Consider the following 14,159-nt stretch of genomic DNA (forward strand, 5'->3'; position numbering starts at 1 on the left):
ACAATATATAACATATTATCTATTCTATTCCACATCCATTTATGGTGTGTTTTTTTACTGTATATACTGCAGTTTAGTATGGCAAAACCCTGTAGGCTCATTCTTAGGGCAGTAGTTTCCCCTTGTGACAGGCTCCTGCAACAGCAGTAATTCGCAACAGCAGTAATTCTTGATTTTTTATTTATTTTTTCTTATTTGAACTGTGCTCCTACCAGGGGCATCTTAAGAGAGGAAGGGGCCCGTGTGCACTCCCCGTGCGGAGCCCCCTCCTCTCTTCACGGTGGCCATTTTCCGGTGTTCTTAGCAGCGCTGACACGCGCCACGGGACCACGGACAGGTAAGTTTAAAATAATATAGGTGCAGGGTGTACGGTGCGGAGGCCCCCCTGGACCTGGGGGCCCATGCGCCCTGCACACACTGCACCCATTATAGATACGCCACTGGCTACTACTTGTATTTGTATCTATACTTATCAAATAAAGCTGCCATGGTTTCATGAGTGGTCAAGATTCTTCAGATCCCCCCGGGATGTTGTTAGCTCCTATGTTCTAACACTGGCCAAGTGTATGGCTGCTTAGGCCACTTTTTACGGGGAAATGTGACCAGCAGTTGCCTCATCGCTTTATATGCCCAAGTTTTGCCATTTTTAGAAGAGTGTTTCTTTCTGTGTCAACATTCCATTTTCTATGAGCTATGGGGAAGAATAAAAAACATACTGCTGAAAAGGACTCCTGTCTGCCTCCTTCTATGCCTTCCAGATCAGATATGCAGCAATTCCTTAAGACGACAGTCCCGTCACTACCCAGCAATGACTCCTGCTCCCTGCCTTCGCGAATCCATGAGCCCTCTGCTGAACCGGACCCTCCCGCTGTTTCGCTTCAGTCCACCCAGGCCTCCAATGGGGGAGATCTTTTGCAAATATTCAGACTTTTGCACTCTATGCCTACCCATCAAGACTTAACTTCTTTAGAGCACAGTCTTCAGGATACTATCCGCTCGGAACTGGCGGAGAGTAAAGCAGACATTTCTCATTTAGGAGAGAGGGTTTTCTCAGTGTGAGGACTTTCGAGACACCTCAATGGATACATATAATGGATTGTGAGAGGTGGTGGCTCGCCAGGCTTCAATGATCACTGCCATCCAATCTCAGCGATTGGATGACCTAGACAACTGGAGCAGGCGCAACAACTTTAGGATTCGAGGCATGTTGGAGGATATTCCTGTGAATAGCCTGACTGACTATCTCACCAGAAACTTTAATGACATCTGGGGTAAGGACCCAGAATCCTTTATTGTCTTTGACTGGGTTAATTGGGCGTTGCGGCCTTGCAGTGCAGCAGCAGACCAGCCTAGGGACATTATCATTATTTTACACAGGAGGAAATTATACACAAGATCCGTAACCAAGAATCCATTGAGATAGATGGCCAGAGGATCCAGATTTTCAAGAACCTGTCATGGTCTACTCTCCAGAACCGCAAAGCACTCCAGCCCCTTACGGTAGAATTACGGAATCTCAACATGCGCTAGATGGGGCTTCCCTTTCAGCCTCCAGGTAACGCATCAGGGAAAACAGCTAATCCTCAAGGATCCTTCGAATTTGCCTTCCTTCTGCTTCTCCCCAGCTCCCCGGTTGGAATGACCTCACAGCAGGCCCTATTCCACCTGCATGTCAAACAGACGATGAAAGATGGCAGGTTGTTGAATGCCCGGCAAATAGTCCCAAGTGACATCGGTGACCATCTGGTAGCCGATTGACCTGAACTCCTTATGGCCTACTCTGCCTCATTAATTCCAAGGCTCTCGGTTTGGCCGATGTATACGTTGCAAGGACTTTACTGACCTGTATTCTGTTTTCCAGGAATTTCCACAGTGTTTGCCATTTGCCTTTTCTGTGGTTGGGAGCTGATGTATCTCTCCTTTCATTTGTGGACTTACTGTCTGGACTCGTGTTAAATCAGGGGTTTTGTGAGTATGGTCCAATTTTGAGCCTTGCGTATATGTTATGTTTTATCCATGTTTTCTTTTCTCAGCCGGTATGTTTTGACAGATTCTATCCACTCTTTTATTTTTGTTTTGCTATGTTGATTTGGTCTTGGATGTACTATGCCTGCCTAGGCATTCGATTTCCCTAGATTTAATAGCACTTTGATACTGTAAATGTCTAGGTCAACTTTTGTATTGTTAGTTCAATAAATACTTCTTGATTTGGCGACTGTTGTCACCGCCCCCTGTCGCCCCCCACACCGCATTTGCTTGTCCTCACGCCCAGTCGTGTACATCACGCCCATTCTGCTGAGGAGTGGTTTTTCAATGTTCTCCATTACTGTTGTTGCTTTTTTGTAATTTTGCTCTTTTTTATTTTTCACTTCTATTTTCTCTTTTTTGTTTTTTCTTCTTCTCTCCCTTTCCCCTCCCCCTCTCCCCTACCCGAGATCATTACATGTAACTGATGGTGACTAATTTTAGATGTTTAACCCTCCAGGTTGTTTCAATATCCCAGAAAAACGTTCCAGGGCATTACGTGAACTCTATGCCCTTAAGGCTGATGTGGCTATTATCCAGGAGACACACTTTAAAGCTGGTGTGGCCCCTTATTTGAAAGGACGCAATTTCCTTAATACTTTCTATAGCAACAATAGCGAAGGTAAAACCTTAGGCATAGCAATTTTGTTTTCCCGTTGTCTCTCTTTCACAGCCCTGGAGCGCTTTTCTATAGTTCACGGTTGGGCACTATTAGTTAAGGGCACTCTGTACACCCTGTTTAGTCTCTGTCCGCCCAATAGTAACCAGCCCTCATTCCTAAAGATGGTGTTAAACCGCATTAACGCCTTGAAAGAGGGGATCCTTATTCTAGGGAGTGATTTGAACTGGACACTTCATCCTGATGTGGATAGTTCCACTTCCTCCCGTATTCGCCTTTCTCAACCATACCGAAGTGTCCTACGTACGCTGCATGAGCACCAGCTGGTCGATACATGGCAACTCCTGCACCCTACCATTCGAGAAAACTAATTTTTCTCCCCTCCCTATAACTCCTATTCTAGGTTTTTAGACCTCTTACAACACACTTCTATCGAACCAATGACTTGGTCTGATAATGCCCGATCACTCTTACGCTCTCTACAAGTCTCGCTTCCCCTAAGCAGTGCATCTGGCACCTGAATGAAAGCCTTCTTTCAGATTCTTATTGCAAGCCCCAGTTGGACCAAACTGTAATCCAACTATTTTAAATGACTCCCCTGAGGTTTCCAGACTCATTGTATGGGCGGCACACAAATGTATATTGTGGGGAAAATTGATCCAACTTGGTTCTTATTTTAAAAAACAGCGAGAAGGGCGTAAACTGAATTTGCTCGAGCAAATTAAATCACTTGAATTGACAAATGAAGCTTCTTTGTCAGCTACGGTCCAAAAAGCATTATCCTCTGCCCGAGCTGAATTTAATAAAATATTGAATTAAGGGGTTGAAAAGAGATTTCCGTTTACATAAGAACCATAACTTTCAATGGGGGAATAAACTAGGTAAACTATTGGCATGAGCCTTGCGGGCTCAAAGCGGTATCCTTTATAGAAGTGGTCAAGGATGGGAATGGTAGAGACTGTAGATTGACCTCGGATATTGCCTCAGCATTTCACTTTGATTATTCGAAGCTGTATAGCCTTTTATCCTTGGACTCTCCTTTAGAAGTTACTGCTTTTCAGAAGGAATTTAATTATCTCCAGAAGGTCAGTTTCCCTACTATCTCTAGAGAGGACAGGGACTGGTTAGACAGCTCGTTCACGCTGGAGGAATTGGAAGAGGCTCTAATAACCACACCTAATGGTAAGAGTCCAGGCCCTAATGGGTATACAGTTATATACAGTCCATCTACCCAGGATGTTGTCGGCATTTAATTCCATATCCGATAAGGTCAGCTTTCCGTCTGTATCTTAAAGCCCATGTTGCGGTTATCCATAAGGAAGGTAAGGAGCCAGCTCTATGTTCCAGTGATAGGCCAATCTCCCTGCTGACCACTGATATCAAACTATCTGCCAAGCTAATTGCGAACAGACTTAAAAGCTCACAGTGACCTATCAAGGTTATATTCAGATAATTTTTTACCCCTCCTAGCAAAGATCTGAGGTGAACTTCAGGACAGGCGATGGGGCACATTCTCGTGGTTGGGCAGGATAAGTATAATTAAAATGAATATACTTCCCAGAATACTTTACTTGCTCCAGACCCTCCTGGTTTGCGTTCCTAGGAGCTGTTTCTGAACATACACAGTTTGGTGGGGGATTTTGTTTGGGGAGGGCGACGACCCCACTTTAGACATGATGTACTCTTTTAAAGTAGACATTTGGGGGGCTTCAGTTACCCCACTTTTTTCCTTATGATGTAGTGGCTCTCAGTAAAGTCTTAGGGAGAAATTTACTAAGCGGCGGTTTGACGGTGGTTTCTATTCTATTCTAAACTCCGGCGGTTTGGTGGCGGTTTGTATTCTATTCTAAGCCTTGGGGGTTTGGTTTTGCAGCAGTTTCTAAATGACAGCCCTGTTCTATTCTATTCAAAAATGTGTTTTGACTGTGGTTTGGCGGCGGTTTTGCTATCTGCAGATTTACCAAGGCCAAAACCGCTGCAAAACTGCCATCAAAACACATTTTAGAATAGAATAGAACAGGGCTGTCATTTACAAACTGCTGCAAAACCAAACTCCTTGGGTTTAGAATAGAGTAGAAACCACCACCAAACTCCGGGGATTAGAACAGAATAGAAACCGCCACCAAACCACTAGGATTTAGAATAGAATAGAAACCGCCGTCAAACCGCCGCTTAGTAAATTTTGCCCTTAGAATGGACTTGACCAGAGTCGGACAGACAGTGGGTGAGGCTTGAAAATCACGGATCTCCATGCCTTGGACTGTCAGCATGGTTACCGACCCTTCCCTCTGTTACCCACCCCACTATAGGCCCGACCCTGACTCTTTGGAAATCTTTAAGGAAAAGACTGTGTGTTTCTTCTTCACTCTCTCCTATGACCCCGTTTTTTTCGTAACCCTGATTTCCCCCTTGGATGACCTCCTCCTCTTTTCACCTTTGGACACACAATGGGGTGCTGCGTATCGGCCAGCTGGTCTCCCATCTGGTGTAAACTCTTTTAACCAGATCCGAGAGACTTGGGATTTTCCAGCCTCCGAGATTTGGAGATACATTTCTTGTCTAGCAACATGATCCATGAGGCTGCTAGCAGACTCCCGACTTCCTTTGAATCGATGTGTCAGTCCAAGACTCATCCTCAACAGTTTCTCTCCTCTGGCTATAAACTTCTCATAGAGGACACTTTTTCAATGTTTCTGCGCTTAACGGCTGACTGGGAAAGACATCTGGGTATACAACTAGAACCTAAAGATTGGGATGAGATCTTTCAGACCATGATGTTCTGCTTTTTTAACTATTCAGTAGTGGAGACTCAGTTTAAAGTCCTTGCCCGCTGGTACAGATGCCCCTCAGTGCTTGCTAAAATGTACCCTTGGGCTCCCGCTATATGTAGGAGATGCGCTTCAGCTGTTGACAGGGGCGGATTGGGAACTAAAAGCGGCCCTGGAAAAAATTGTAGCAGTGGCCTCACGTGGGCGGCATCAAATCAAATGTAGGCGGGACCAACAGAGTAGGCGGGTGGTTTGGGTGATTTGGTTGTAATTACCCTCAAATTAAATCTGAAAGTCTGCAGTTAAAGCACATCTTGATTGTTTAATTTCAGAGCCATTGTGGTGGTGAATAGAGGCCAAAATATGAAAATTCTGTCAATGTCCCAATATATATGTGTATATATATATATTATATATATATATATGTGTCTATATATATATATATATGTGTGTGTCTATATATATATATATATATATACATACATACATACATACAGATTACACCACCCCCTCTCCTCTAATAGTCAGTCACTGTCAGAAGTTCACCAGGACCTCTATATTATTGACCAATTACAGCACAGCAAAAGGGAGTCTTACATATGTATGCACACACATAAATATCTGTATAGATATAAATCTATAGAGATTATATATTATATATATATTTATATATATATCTATCTAAATATATATATATACTCCGGGGATTAGAATAGAATAGAAACCGCCACCAAACCACTAGGATTTAGAATAGAATAGAAACCGCCGTCAAACCGCCGCTTAGTAAATTTTGCCCTTAGAATGGACTTGACCAGAGTCGGACAGACAGTGGGTGAGGCTTGAAAATCACGGATCTCCATGCCTTGGCTGTCAGCATGGTTACCGACCCTTCCCTCTGTTACCCACCCCACTATAGGCCCGATTGGGGCGGATTGGGAACTAAAAGTGAGAGTTTGATGCTCATAGTACAGTACCTGGCTGCTCCTCATCTTGTTTTCCAAAGTGGTGGAGGAGAGAGCCTGGCATCCAGGGGGAGGAGAGAGCCCGGCGCCCAGGGGGAGGAGAGAGACCGGCGTCCAGGGGGAGGAGAGAGCCCGGTGCCCAGGGGGAGGAGAGAGATGGGCGTCCAGGGGGAGGAGAGAGCCTGGCTGTCCAGGGGGAGGATGCCGATGCTTGGAAACAGCACACGTCACAGGGGCTGACAACCCGGGCGGACGTGGCAGCCTAGCTGAGAACTCTCACTGGCAGTGACCAGTGCAGTGAGAGCATATGCATTGACATCAGCAGTGGCTCATTACACCTGCGTCTAGGATGTCTCTATCAGAGACATCCTTAGATTGGATGGTGGTGCCGGCCCTGGGGGCGGGACAGACAGGCAGAGCCCTGGAATGCCCCTGTGCATTCTGAGTCGCCCCTAGGCATTGGCTTATAATGCCTATGCCTATGGCCGGCTCTGGTAGTACTGTCGGCACCTGTTAAATGCTTTAAGTAGCACCTGCCTTCCAGGGTCCCATAATGCTTGTCATTTTGATTGGTGTTAGGGAGAGAGAAAGAAAAAAACTCTCTTGGATGGGGGCACTCTAATGTGAATATTTAAAGGCATGAACGATAATTAAATAAAAATTGACTTTTATTAGATATACATTAAAAGATGCCACCAATGGGTCTGGACCCATCAATAATTAGCCTAAATGGCAGTCATAAACAACGAAAACCAAACAAACAAACAAACACAGAACATAAAAAGACATATAGTCACAACGAAAATCACAAAATGTGTGAAGCTGAGTGAAATATTGTTAATAGGTCTCAAATTCTTGATTTCATATATTGTTGAGACCAAAATACACGAAAGAAAAAATTTTTGTCACAAAGTCCAATGACTATGTAATCATGTAATAGCACAGTGGCTCATAAAAATTACAGCAGACACAAAGACATCAAAATGCTCTTTTAAAAAAAGGTATATATATATATATATATATAATGGTAATGCATAGAGAATGTAAGTTCCAACGAGATTCCTATTAAGCAAATTGACCTTAGAAGGTCTAATCAAAGGTATCTAACACTGGTGTGTAATAAAAGGCAGATCACGCACAGGCCGCCTGTATGATTACCCAGGTACTCATAGATAGTAAGATAGAAATGAAAATTCAACTACTCCCTTATGTGGAGTTCTCAAAAACAGCAGCTGCTGCATGCCATTGTGTTTTAACATTGAATGGCACGTGAGCGTACTATTTAGTACTCCCAGGGTAGGGAATAAGTGTAGTAAGTATCTGCTTTTGGACGACGTTCAAAAGAGGGTCCTGGCATAAATAGTGCAGGAGCCTCTAATGGTCAGACCCCAATGAGAGTACTCATAGAGCAATAGAAAACATATCATAAATCAATAACACAGCATAAAATCGCAGTCTGTGCTGCTGCCAATCACATACTCTGTGGTAGTGGTGAGTGGTGGAAAACCAAGACTGCGTATGCAGTGATAATAAGAAAGTAATGTAGCTGCACTGTGGCTAATAAAGAGTGAGTAGGACTCTGTTGTCAGAAAGGCATTGCAGAGAGCTCATCTCTAAATTGCATAGCCGCTGCGTGCGCTGGAAAGAGAGATGTGTATGGTACCTGAGTGCTCACAACCAGGGAGCCGGCGTGGGATGAAAAAAGGGGGAGATCTGCCACGAGAAGAGCCTGTCAGTGTGCTGCTGTAGAGAATCCAGCAAGTGCACAGCCGGATCCGCGGGTCTGAGACGCGCGTTTCACTTTCGCTTCCTCAGTCAGATGCCGGTGGGCTGTAATACACAGGTGAACTTTACCCTGTGTCGCAACCAATGGGAGGGCAGCTGCTGGGTGTTGCAGATGAAAAGCCCTTGTTAATAGGTCAAAGTGCTCACTTCCTCTATTGGCCCACAGCAGCAGAGGATAGTGAGTCATCGGGAGGGTGGTGCAGAGTTAAAAGAAACTAATAACAAACAAACAGACAGACTCGCAGATTTAAATGGATAAGTGTTGGTAATAGCTGGCAGCAAAGGTAATGACATATAATAAGCGGAGAAACCATTATGATCACAGGCATCCACATAAAATTTTTAATTATGAATTATTATATATGTAATAAAACAGCGTTATATAGGAGGGCAACTGCTGTATATTGCAAATGTAAAACCCTTGTAAATAGGTCTAAGTGCTCTCTTCCTCTATTGGCCCTCAGCAACAGAGGAGAGTGAGTCATCAGGAGGGTGGTGCAGAGTTGGGTGAAGTTAATAACAAATAGCCAGACTCGCAGACTTTGATGAATAAGTGATAGTAATAGCTTTCAGCAAAAGTATGACATATGATAAACGGGGGTGTCATTGTGAACAAAGAGGCATTTAAATAAGACTTAAATGTGTATAATTGTATATATATAGTAAAAAAATTTAATTAGATAAATTAAAATAAAATAATAATAAAATAATAAAGTGAAACAATAAAAATAAATATAAATGAAAATAGATTTTAATATAAGTTAAATGAGTTAATGGTTGGAGTGTAAGAAAAATGTGTAAGTGGAAATTTAAGAAAAATGGACGAAAAAGGGAAAAGAATACAAAGTAAGAAAAATAGTGTTATAATAGATATATACTAGTGAGGTAGGGGTAGTTTGTGGATGAATAAAGGGGGGAGGGGATCCGTATTATTGGTGAAAAGAACGGGGACTGAAATGGGATAGAGTTAATGACTAAAAGTCATGAGCAAAGTGGTAATGGACAAGGATGACAATATATATATATCTATAAATGTGAAAATTGAATAAAAATAAATCTAAAAATAAAATAAAAATAAAATTAAAAATAAAAATTATTATAAACAACGTAAGATAAAATATCTGAGTGATGAGTACTAAAGAAATATAATGTGATAAGACGGTAAATATTGATCTAATATAAGTTGTAAATATTTGTATAAGAAGATTTGATCTCCAGTCCAAAATACGGAAAATTATTCCATGATAAAATGTACTTGGAGCGTGGGAAACTACAGATTAGCGCATTAGAAGTTTTGTCAACGTTGGTTAAAAGAAATTATAAATAGTGTTAATAATAATAATTATAATAATAATAATAGTAAATTGAATTTATGTCTCCAACAATAGTCCCTTGCTGCTTACTAGTCACAATAGGTCATGAATGACATAGATATTTCTCAAAGAAAAATGCTATAATCGTTTCATTGAGTCCGTTGGGGCTCACAGTGTTAAGTCTAAAGGTCCAGTTGCTTTCCCTCTGAAGTAGTACTTTTGTCAGATTACCACCTCTGACGCCCAATCTGATATGTTCCAGACCAAAAACTTTCAAATCATGTGTTGTTCCAATATGGTATTTTAAGAAGTGTCTGGCGACAGATGTGAGTTTCTTCATTTTAGTGAGGTCACTTCTTGCATTTTTGATATTCCTCACATGTTCTAGAATTCTTTGTTTGAAAATGCGACTTGTCATGCCTATGTATCTGAGAATACAACTGCATTCCAGACAGTATATAACTCCCATAGCGTCACAGTTGATAAATTGTGTAAGCATGATATTCTGGCCATATCTGTCGATAACGCTATGCTTTTTAGTGATATAGCCGCAAGCTTTGCATTTGCCACTTGGGAAAATACCTGTTAATTTCGTCTGCCTTCTGGGATTCCCTACAAAGTGGCTCTGGACCAATTTGTCCCTGCGATTTTGAGATCTTCGCCAACTGAAAGTGGGTTTATTCTCTAAAGATTTGCCCAAATCATCGTCCATGAGTAAGATATGCCAGTGTTGTGTGATGATCTTCTGAAGTTCTCGCCACTCATTGCAAAAGTTTGTGATGAAACGTACCTGATTTTTTGTTTCTAAAGGTTTATTGTTTGAGAAGATCAGGGTTTGTCTGTTGGTTTTAAGGGCCTGATATTTGGCATTCTTGATCATTTTCCTACTATAACCTCTCCCCAAGAGGCGTTCATTTAGATCTTTACTTTTAAGCAAAAAAGTCTCGTCTGTTGTACAGTTCCTTCTAAGTCTGAGGAACTCGCCCTTAGGTAGATTTTTAATAGTTGGTGGAAAATGGGCGCTACTACAGTGAAGAAGGCTATTTGTAGCTGTTTCTTTCCTGAACAATTCGGTTTGTAGGTGCCCATTCTCATCCTTGAATAGATGAAGGTCAAGGAAGGTAGCATCGTCTTTGCTAAAGGTATATGTCAATTTTAAGTTTATTGAGTTCTGATTCAGTTCCTGGATAAAAGTAAGTAGATCGTTCTCATTACCCTGCCATATTATGAAGATGTCGTCGATATATCTAACTGAACGCCTCTTGGGGAGAGGTTATAGTAGGAAAATTATCTTCTCAAACAATAAACCTTTAGAAACAAAAAATCAGGTACGTTTCATCACAAACTTTTGCAATGAGTGGCGAGAACTTCAGAAGATCATCACACGACACTGGCATATCTTACTCATGGACGATGATTTGGGCAAATCTTTAGAGAATAAACCCACTTTCAGTTGGCGAAGATCTCAAAATCTCAGGGACAAATTGGTCAAGAGCCACTTTGTAGGGAATCCCAGAAGGCAGACGAAATTAACAGGTACTTTCCCATGTGGCAAATGCAAAGCTTGCGGCTATATCACTAAAAAGCATAGCGTTATCGACAGATATGGCCAGAATATCATGCTTACACAATTTATCAACTGTGACGCTATGGGAGTTATATACTGTCTGGAATGCAGTTGTAATCTCAGATACATAGGCATGACAAGTCGCATTTTCAAACAAAGAATTCTAGAACATGTGGGGAATATCAAAAATGCAAGAAGTGACCTCACTAAAATGAAGAAACTCACATCTGTCGCCAGACACTTCTTAAAATACCATAATGCAACAACACATGATTTGAAAGTTTTTGGTCTGGAACATATCAGATTGGGCGTCAGAGGTGGTAATCTGACAAAAGTACTACTTCAGAGGGAAAGCAACTGGACCTTTAGACTTAACACTGTGAGCCCCAACGGACTCAATGAAATGATTAACTATAGCATTTTTCTTTGAGAAATATCTATGTCATTCATGACCTATTGTGACTAGAAAGCAGCAAGGGACTATTGTTGGAGACATAAATTCAATTTACTATTATTATTATTATTATTATAATTATTAACACTATTTATAATTTCTTTTAACCAACGTTGACAAAACTTCTAATGCGCTAATCTGTAGTTTCCCACACTCCAAGTACATTTTATCATGGAATAATTTTCAGTATTTTGGACTGGAGATCAAATCTTCATATACAAATATTTACAACTTATATTAGATGAATATTTACCGTCTTATCACATTATATTTCTTTAGTACTCATCACTCAGATATTTTATCTTACATTGTTTATAATAATTAAAAAATTTATTTTTAATTTTATTTTTATATTTATTTTTATTCAATTTTCACATTTATAGATATATATATTTTTTTTTTCATCCTTGTCCATTACCACTTTGCTCATGACTTTTAGTCATTAACTCTATCACATTTCAGTCCCCGTTCTTTTCACCAATAATACGGATCCCCTCCCCACTTTATTCATCCACAAACTACCCCTAACTCACTAGTATATATCTATTATAACACTATTTTTCTTACTTTATATTCTTTTCCCTTTTTCGTCCATTTTTCTTAAATTTCCACTTACACATTTTTCTTACACTCCAACCATTAACTCATTTAACTTATATTAAAATCTATTTTCATTTATATTTATTTTTATTGTTTCACTTTATTATTTTATTATTATTTTATTTTATTTTAATTTATCTAATTAAATTTTTTTACTATATATATACAATTATACACATTTAAGTCTTATTTAAATGCCTCTTTGTTCACAATGACACCCCCGTTTATCATATGTCATACTTTTGCTGAAAGCTATTACTATCACTTATTCATCAAAGTCTGCGAGTCTGGCTATTTGTTATTAACTTCACCCAACTCTGCACCACCCTCCTGATGACTCACTCTCCTCTGTTGCTGAGGGCCAATAGAGGAAGAGAGCACTTAGACCTATTTACAAGGGTTTTACATTTGCAATATACAGCAGTTGCCCTCCTATATAACGCTGTTTTATTACATATATAATTATTCATAATTAAAAATTTTATGTGGATGCCTGTGATCATAATGGTTTCTCCGCTTATTATATGTCATTACCTTTGCTGCCAGCTATTACCAACACTTATCCATTTAAATCTGCGAGTCTGTCTGTTTGTTTGTTATTAGTTTCTTTTAACTCTGCACCACCCTCCCGATGACTCACTATCCTCTGCTGCTGTGGGCCAATAGAGGAAGTGAGCACTTTGACCTATTAACAAGGGCTTTTCATCTGCAACACCCAGCAGCTGCTATCCCATTGGTTGCGACACAGGGTAAAGTTCACCTGTGTATTACAGCCTGCCGGCATCTGACTGAGGAAGCGAAAGTGAAACGCGCGTCTCAGACCCGCGAATCCGGCTGTGCACTAGCTAGATTCTCTACAGCAGCACACTGACAGGCTCTTCTCATGGCAGATCTCCCCCTTTTTTCATCCCACGCCGGCTCCCTGGATGTGAGCACTCAGGTACCATACACATCTCTCTTTCCAGCGCACGCAGCGGCTATGCAATTTAGAGATGAGCTCTCTGCAATGCCTTTCTGGCAACAGAGTCCTACTCACTCTTTATTAGCCACAGTGCAGCTACATTACTTTCTTATTATCACTGCATACGCAGTCTTGGTTTTCCACCACTCACCACTACCACAGAGTATGTGATTGGCAGCAGCACAGACTGCGATTTTATGCTATGTTATTGATTTATGATATGTTTTCTATTGCTCTATGAGTACTCTCATTGGGGTCTGACCATTAGAGGCTCCTGCACTATTTATGCCAGGACCCTCTTTTGAACGTCGTCCAAAAGCAGATACTTTCTACACTTATTCCCTACCCTGGGAGTACTAAATAGTACGCTCACGTGCCATTCAATGTTAAAACACAATGGCATGCAGCAGCTGCTGTTTTTGAGAACTCCACATAAGGGAGTAGTTGAATTTTCATTTCTATCTTACTATCTATGAGTACCTGGGTAATCATACAGGCGGCCTGTGCGTGATCTGCCTTTTATTACACACCAGTGTTAGATACCTTTGCTTAGACCTTCTAAGGTCAATTTTGCTTAATAGGAATCTCGTTGGAACTTACATTTTCTATGCATTACCATTATATATATATACCTTTTTTTAAAAGAGCACTTTGATGTCTTTGTGTCTGCTGTAATTTTTATGAGCCACTGTGCTATTACATGATTACATAGTCATTGGACTTTGTGGCATTGGCGCCCCCCTCATTTTTCAAAGGGACATAATGCACCCAAAAAGGGCCATGGCCTCATGGGGAAGGGCCAGGGAAGAGATAGGAGAGGCCAGGAGATGCTGGGGATGAAATAAGAGGAAGCTACAAGCAAGAATGATAATAAACAGAAATTTGACAGGCCCAAACAGCGCAACCTGACCTGTGGTGCCCTGCACCAGCCGCACTACCCTAGCTACGGCCCTGGATATTAGTATCAAAGAGAGTCACTTATATATAAAGGCAATCCTCTCCCATGCATGGGATTGTGCTGCAGTCTGAGAGTGGTATGCAGTCGGGAAACCGGCTGCCTTAATACCGACAGCCGTCTTCCTGGCTGCTTTATCCCGACGAGGGA

General features: G+C 41.2%; 1 protein-coding gene across 7 annotated transcripts in view; it reads right to left on the bottom strand.

Annotated features, from left to right (window-relative positions):
- Positions 1-14,159, bottom strand: part of KIF21B (kinesin family member 21B) — a 299,791-nt gene that overhangs the window by 181,701 nt on the left and 103,931 nt on the right. The window lies entirely within an intron of this gene.

Source organism: Taudactylus pleione, unplaced genomic scaffold, assembly GCF_031769625.1.
Source record: "Taudactylus pleione unplaced genomic scaffold, aTauple2 ptg000387l, whole genome shotgun sequence".
NCBI lineage: Eukaryota > Metazoa > Chordata > Amphibia > Anura > Myobatrachidae > Taudactylus > Taudactylus pleione.